Raw genomic sequence first — 8,195 nt, 5'->3', positions numbered from 1 at the left:
CCCCCTGGGTGCTGCGGCCGCGCGGCGCTCGGCCAGTGAGCGGCCGGTCTGTATGTGGGATCCGAACCCTCGGCGGGAGCGCCGCAGCGCTCCTAAGGGGCGCACTGTAGCAGTGCGCCACCGGGCCGGCCCCAGGATAAATTTTTAAAAATTGACAAAGTGTGGTCTTCCAAAGTCCTAAATGATTTCAACAGAAGTCACCAAAAAATTGTGTCGTCAGTGTTTTATAGGCATAAATATTAGCGTTTAAAAATGTAGTCAGAGGGATTTTTATTTTTGGGTGCAAAATGAATGTGAGAATTAAGAGAAGTTTCCTTGGGGTGGTTGATTAGCTCAGTTGGTTCGAGCGCAGCTTGAACAATGCCCTGGTCTCAGGTTCGGATCCCTATAACAGCCAGCTGCAAAAAAAAGGAAAGATTTCTTTATTCCTCACATGATCTCGTGAACAAATATAATTATCTCCATTTAAAAAGAAGCCAAGGCTAAGAAGACAGGTAAACGAAACTGTTGCCCAAGACTGTATAGTTAGTCCATCGGGGCAGCAGTTCAAACTCGAATCTTAACTGATGCCAAGGCCTGAGATCTTTCTACGCATCAAGCTGCTCCCCATTAAACATTCAACACAATGAGGGCCTACCAGAGTGCCTGCCACATAAAAGGTGTTCAGAAACTGTTAGCAGGAATTGAAGCATGTGCTTTTTACAGAATCATTAATGGTAGTGGGTAGGAAGAATAGATATGATACAGCCATGTGAACTGAGGAGAAATTCAGAGAAGTGGGTAACTTCTGGAGAAGTTTCAAGCTTTCAAACCAAGGAATTTTCAAAGAGTCAAAAGGGGGCTGAAGTATGGGCAAGAGAAGAAATTTCACCTTCAGAAAGAAAAGTCTAGGCCAATCTGCTACAATGGTCATCCTATGTCTCACACACACACTCCCTTTGCTGACCTAGAGAGGTCAATATCAACAATAATAAATCATGTTGATATCATGTACTCTTAATATTATGTGATGAAAATGGCATTGTACCTCTGTGGTTTTCCTTCTCCAAACCCATACCAGTCTAATTGTGAGAAAAACATTAGACAAATTCCAATAAAGGGGCATCCTACAAAATATCTGACCAGTACTTCTCAAAACTGTCAAGGTCATCAAAAACAAGGAAACTGTCACAGACAAGAGGAGCTTAAGGAGACATGAGAACTAAATGTGATGTGGTATTGCTGGTGGAATACTGGAACAGAAAGAAAAAATTAGGTAAAAAAACCCCTGAAGAAATCTGAATAAACTATAGACTTTAGTTAATAATAATGTATCAATACTGGTTCATTAATGGTTGCAAATGTATCATACTAATGTAAGACAATAATGGAGAAACTGGATGTGGGGTATATGGGAACTCTCTATACTATCTTTTCAATTTTTCTATAAATCTAACACTTTTAAAAAATAGTTTACTAATGCATATGTATATTATATATGTGTGTATATATATACACACACATCATTTTTCTACCAAGTCCATTCAGAGCTTACCATTTGTTTTTCTTTTTTGGTTTTGGTTCTTTTGGGGTTTTTTTTTAAGGATGGCCTGTATGGGGATCCAAACCTTTGACCCTGGAGTTACAAGGTGGTGCTCTAACCAACTGAGTTAACCTGCCAGCCTAGTTTTGGCTGAAGGCAAAAACAGGGAAACTAATTTCAGGTTTGAGAATTAATTCCAGGAGATCATTGACCACTGACTTATTCAAATGTGTAAATGAGGTGTACTGTAAGGAGACTGGTTGTCCATAAATACATCACACCTTATCCAAATGAGTGCTGTCACTTCAAGATACTCATGCTTTTTTATTTATGTAGTGGTTTGCTGGTACAGGGATCCTAACCCAAGACCTCGGTGTTAAAAGGCTACGCTGTAACCAACTGAGCTAACTGGTTGGCTCTTTTAGCCTTGTTTTAAATGAGGACACTGGGGCCGGCCCGTGGCTCACTCAGGAGAGTGCAGTGCTGATAGCACCAGGGCCGCGGGTTTGGATTCCACATAGGGATGGCCGGTTGGCTCACTGGGTGAGCGTGGTGCTGACAACACCAAGTCAAGGGTTAAGATCCCCTTACCGGTCATCTTTTGAAAAAAATAAAAAATAAAAAAAATAAATGAGGACACTGGGGCCGGCCCGTGGCTCACTCAGGAGAGTGCAGTGCTGATAGCACCAGGGCCGCGGGTTTGGATTCCACATAGGGATGGCCGGTTGGCTCACTGGGTGAGCGTGGTGCTGACAACACCAAGTCAAGGGTTAAGATCCCCTTACCGGTCATCTTTTGAAAAAAATAAAAAATAAAAAAAATAAATGAGGACACTGCTCAAAACACTGAGAATCACCTCTAGTCTGTAGCACACACTGCAATGAATATTCATTATCTGCAGGTGCATGTGATTTATGCAAAAAGCCGAAAGAACTCAGGCCAAGACTGATGAGTAAATGGGATGGGATATCTGGATGGTAAATGTGTTTCAGAATTTTGGGGATTTTAGAAAGATAATGTGATGCATATACGATATACAAGTATAAGGTAACAATCCCAATTGCATCTGGACAGCACTCAGTAATCAAATTAATATTTCTGCAATGACGTGTATGAATATTCATTATGGGATAAATGAAAGAGGGATCAGTGAAAACTATAAATAACTTCATGTAAGTTTAAGTCAGGTTCTGCCACAAAATAAGTTCAGGTCTGACTAAGTTTTATAGCCAAATAGGTAATGAAAAAACTTTTGGTTTTCACAATTTTTCAAATTTAGAAATTTTGTATAAAGGATTGCAAACCATGGATATTTGATGAAGACAATTCCAGAGTTTTGAAAAGAAGCACTCCAGGCTAACTACTCAGTCACCCAGTCATCCTAAACCCTCTGCTGCAGATTGGATGCCCCCCAACCTCATGGAGGCTTAATCCTCACTGTAACTGTTGAGGGTGGAAAATCCTATTATGGTAATTGAAAGGTAGGACATTGGGGAGGTGATTAGATTGTAGGACCATGCTGTAGTGAATGGATTAATAATGGTGGTCACGGGTGTGGTTCTGAGGGCTTTAAAAAGAGAGTGAGGGCCGGCCCGGTGGCGCACTGCTACAGTGCGCCGCTTGGGAGCGTGGTGGCACTCCCGCCGAGTGTTCGGATCCCACATACAGACCGGTTCCCGCTCACTGGCTGAGCGAGGTGTGGGAGCAACACCGAGGGTTGCGATCCTGTTGCCAGTCCCGGTCCGGTACGGGCGCGACACTGAGGGTTGCGATCCATTTCCGGACACGAAAAAAAGACAAAAAGGAAAAAATAAAAAATAAAAAGAGAGTGAATACGGTTAGTCTCTCTGCTCTCTGCTCCACCATTTTCTGCCAAGTGAGACCCTGCCTTGCTGTAAAGCCATCACCAAAGAAGACTCACCAGATGCAGTCCCTGGACTTTGGACTTCCTAGCCTTTGAAACAATAAGAAGTAAATTTTATTTTCTTTATAAATCACCCAGTTCCAGTTATTTTGTTATAAGCAACAGAAACGGACGAATACACCCTCATTCTCTCCCCTTAAACTCCTTAGCCAAACATCCTATTGATTTTACTCTCTATCTTTTACATCTGTCCTTTCCTCTCCATCCCATGCCACTGACTTCATCTAGCACCTTGCCATTTCACTGGGACTTTCAAGTGAGAAAGTCCCTTAGTTTCCTTCAAGCTGACCTCCCTGCTGTTTTTGCAGCTATAAATCCTTCCTCCATTCTGCTCCTAAATGCAGATCTGACTATGCCACTCCCATATTACAGAGTCCTTATAGTTCCACAGTGTCTCCACAGGATGAAGCCCAGGGTCCTCAGTATAATCTAAAACATAGATGTAAAGAAACAAATAACTACAACAGTGCTATTCAGAGTTTGTTGCCAATCTGCAATGAAATAATTTCAGAAATTAAGTGTAAGTATTTAGAAAGTTTTATAGCAATTTGATAGAGAAATTTTATATTTATTGAACCTAATAAAATGGAGGAGGGCTGGCCAGCTAGCTCAGTTGGTTAGAGCATGGTGCTGATAACACCAAAGTCCAGGGTTCGACCCCTGTACTGGCCGCCTGCAAAATAATAATAATAGTAACAATAATAAAATGAAGGTTTTATTTCATTTTTCTAATAATCTGCTTTTAGTGTATTTTATAAAAATAGTGGGCAATAATAAATTGGAAAAAAATTTTTAAATTGGTCCTTAGGTCAAGGGTTCAGATCCCCCTACTGGCTAGCTGCCAATAAATAAATAAATATTGGTCCTTAACCATAGTTTGAGAAGCACTGGTCTATAATATCTTTAATGTAATGGACTTGTTCACCTTTATTTTTAATTGATACATACTAACTGTACATATTTATGGGGTACAGTGTGATGCTTACATGTATACATTGTGTAATAATCAAATGAGGGTATTTAGCATATCCATCACCTCAAACATTTATCTTTTCCTTGTGGTAGGAACATTCGAAATCCTCTCTTCTAGCTATTTTGAAATATACACCTAGGCTCTTTTCTAACCACCCCCACCTACCACCCAGCAATAATGAACAATAATTTTTAGTTCCTCAAATATATTATTCTGTTTCATATCTCTGTGCAAGTGCACATTCTGGTCTCTCTGACTTGATTTCTCTAGCTCCTGGAAATCTTCTATTCATTCTTCAAAATTCTGGACTGCATCATCCTCCTCTCCTTTGGATGCCTGCCTAAACAAGTCCCTTACAACCCCAGGCAGAATAGATCACTTGCCACCTTATACTTCTGTCATTGTTTATACCCCTATTATTGCACTAGGTTGTAATTATTTGTTTATATGTCTATCTCTACTACCAATCTATAAGTTCCTCACAGGTTATAATAATCCTTACAGAGGTTAGGATTATTTGTCTTTGAGGGGTAAAACATTTCTTGTAAAATAAACTGAAGGACAACACTCATGAGACTATAAATTCTGACATGTTACTGAAAGAGGGATAAAAGGAGGATCATTACTTTATATTCATAATTTTCTATTACCAGCAAGGATTTCAGCCTTCTACCTTTAGCACCTAAGTTTGGATTAATTTACCAAAATAGTGGACATTTTAGAAGGCCAAGGAGCCAGACTTGTGGGACTCACTGGAAAATTTAAAAGGGAAAGAGGCATAGAAAACAAACAGCTCCACTTAAACAGTTTTGTCCAGGCGCAGCCCCTTCTGGAGTAAAATGTGTCAATTGCCGTTTTCAAAGTTGCTCAGACCTCTAAATAGCATCATCCATTCATTCATTTCAGAGGGCCCACCAGATACCAAGCCTATCCCTAGGCTGAGGGTGCAACAAGCTATTATAATAGAAATATGTACAGAGCCACCGAGGGGTGGGAGGAATTAGTTCTGCCTGGAGGAGTGGAGGGGGTCCAGGAAGAGAGGTGAATTTGAGCCAAACCTTTGCTGAGTGAGTCGGATTTGGCCCGGTGAAAACGTGGGGGGTGGAGAGAGCAGAGCAATCTGCTAAATGAAAATCTACACGTGCAGAGGAACAACAATCCTTCTGGTTTGCAGTCTCCTCACCGCTTTTCCACCCACTCTCCCCCCTTGCTTTGCAATCTTTTCTCCTTTTCTTGGAGAACTTGGACTGAGGATATTGTCAGTCTTCCCAGAAGAAACCAGTGCAGATAATAGAGCGAATACTAATTCTTGATTAAATGAGATCAATTGCTCAGTGTGCCTTTGAGAACAGTGAGATGGGGATGGAGGGACAGGTGAGTCACGTAGGGAAGTGGTCCTGAATAAGAAAAGGGGACACTGGGGAGAATGGGGCCCATACAGAAATAGAGAAGAAATGAAAATTTTTGTATTTGTCCCAACTCCCTTTTTGTCACCGCTCCCCAACACACACACCTGCCTCTTATCTTTATATTTTTGTATAGTTTCTCATGGTTTCAGTCTCTCTGTCTTTGTCTCTCTCCCTTTGCTAAAGGCTGGAAATTCCTTGTTCTCAACGGAAGAGAGTAGGAGGGCAGGTGGGGGTGGTAGGAGTGGGAGGGAAGCGAAGAACAGACATCTCAGCAGCTCTAGCTGCGAGCTGCGGGGGCGCTCTGGGCCTCCGGCGGGACCTGACAAGTCAATAATTTTTTAATGTATATATTTTTAAATCCACACATAGGAGCTAAGATACGAATCTGGAAAGACACAAAGACACAGACATACAAGTAGATGGGTATAGAGGCACCAACACGCTGTTACGGCAATAGCGTCTTAAATTTGCTTAGCGTTCTACAATTTGCAAAGAGTTTTCATTTACTCATACATGTCTCATTTCAACCTCACGACAATCTTGAGAAACACAGATACAAACACCCGATAGTTTGACTCTCACAGGTTAGCACCGGACCCCTCCTGGCTTCCCTAAGGAAGGTGGCATGGCCACTCCGCGGGATTTTTCTCCCCTCCCCCCTCTCCGGCCGAGTACTCGCCCCAGGACCTTGGACTGGAGGCCTCAGAATCAGCTCCTCCCTCGTCCTCCTTCCTGGACCGGGAACTAGGGGCCCGCCGCCCAGTGGGTTGCCACCCCCTTGCTTAAAGCTCTACTCTGCCTCCTCCCTGGGCGTCTCCCTGCAGATCCTGGGGCTCGGCGCGGCCCCGAGGGGGCCAGGGTGGGAGGAGGGGGGCGCCTTGGAGCAGAGGCTGCGTGGGCGGAGGATGTGCGTCACGGGGAGCGTGGGCGGGGGGAGGGGGGCACGTGGAAAGCCGGGGCCAGCGGCTGGCAGCCGGGGCTCCAAAATAACCTGAGGAGGGAATGGGGGAGAGGACGCTCACACACCTCAGAGGGGGTCGAGGGCTGCCACCCCCCCGGAGGGAGCCCGTCCAGCTGCGCACTACAGTTGCAGGACGCGGGATAGGGAGCGGGACCCTGCTCATTCCTACCACCCCCACTGTTTGGCGCTTAATGGGATGGGGAAGAGAATCTGAGCTACTGAAATCTCCCCACCAATAACGCACCCCTCCTGCCTCACACCCACGAGAGACGGAAAGGTCCCCTCGTCAGGCCGGAATGTAGAACCAGCCCGGGCCCACACCACCCACACCCTGCCGGCCGCGGCTCTTCTGAACGGTGGGGCGGGACTTGGGTTTCAGACTAGGGGAAACCTCGCTTGTGGCCAGTCCGCTCGCTTCCCGCCGGCCCCCTCCCACTTCCCGGGGTCTAGGACCGCAGGGCCAGCCTCCCTCCCAGCCGTGGGCGGGAGTGTAATGGGAACCAGATGGGGCTAAGAGAAACCAAGGGGGAAGGGTAGTGGGTTGTGGAGCGGGGCTAGGCTCCCAGAATGAGCTCCTCCCTCCGCAGGAAGGCCCGTCGGACGCTCCCGGCCTGGAACTCATCCTCCATCAGACTTTCTCGGGCTAGGTCCGCTAATAGACGTTCCCAGGAGGGTTATCTTCAACACAGGGTTGCCACAGAATTCCCAAGGAGCAGATCCCCACCCTCAGCACATAGAGTACCACGAGTAGAGGATGACGGGGTGCGTCCCCATCCCTGCCTGACCTACGCTCTAACAAAACCTGACGCGTCTAATCAACCTGCGCACCTAAATGGTGGCTTCTAGCATAACCCGCCCATCCCTGTTCCCCAGACTTTGGCAAGGATGGAGGAGGCCTGGGTTTCCGAGAGCGGCCTCCTCAAATTACTCCTGCAGGGGTTGGGATATCTAGGGGATTTCTGCGGAGCCCCACGCTCACAGACCTGCCATAAGGCACAGTCTACGGGAGTCAGATGCGAGCACCGGAGGAACCGCGCACCCCGAGCCTTCGCCAACTTTTCCTAACACGCACACATATAGCAGCGCGAGGCCTGAGTGTGGGCAGCCGGCGTCCGCTTAGTCGCTCAGGCGCGTGTGCATGTCCGTGCGCTTTTGTGTCTTTGTGTACCTGTGCGTGGTTGTGAAACTGCTCTCAGCTTGGAGGGGTAGGGAAGGTGGGGGAAGTAGGAATGTCGCCGGCGGGGCGCTCACGTGAGTACGTGGGCGCGGTGAAGGCCGGCTGTGCATCCGGCGTAGGCGGCACAGAGCGACCTCGCCCCGCCCGCCGGGTCCCCAAGCCCGCCCTCCATAGCCCGGCCTCGGTCACCTCGGTCCCCAACTCGGCGCCCCTGCTCCGAGTCCCCGCC

The sequence above is a fragment of the Galeopterus variegatus genome, unplaced genomic scaffold, assembly GCF_000696425.1.
Source record: "Galeopterus variegatus unplaced genomic scaffold, G_variegatus-3.0.2 Scaffold1936, whole genome shotgun sequence".
NCBI lineage: Eukaryota > Metazoa > Chordata > Mammalia > Dermoptera > Cynocephalidae > Galeopterus > Galeopterus variegatus.
This window is presented reverse-complemented; position numbering follows the sequence as displayed.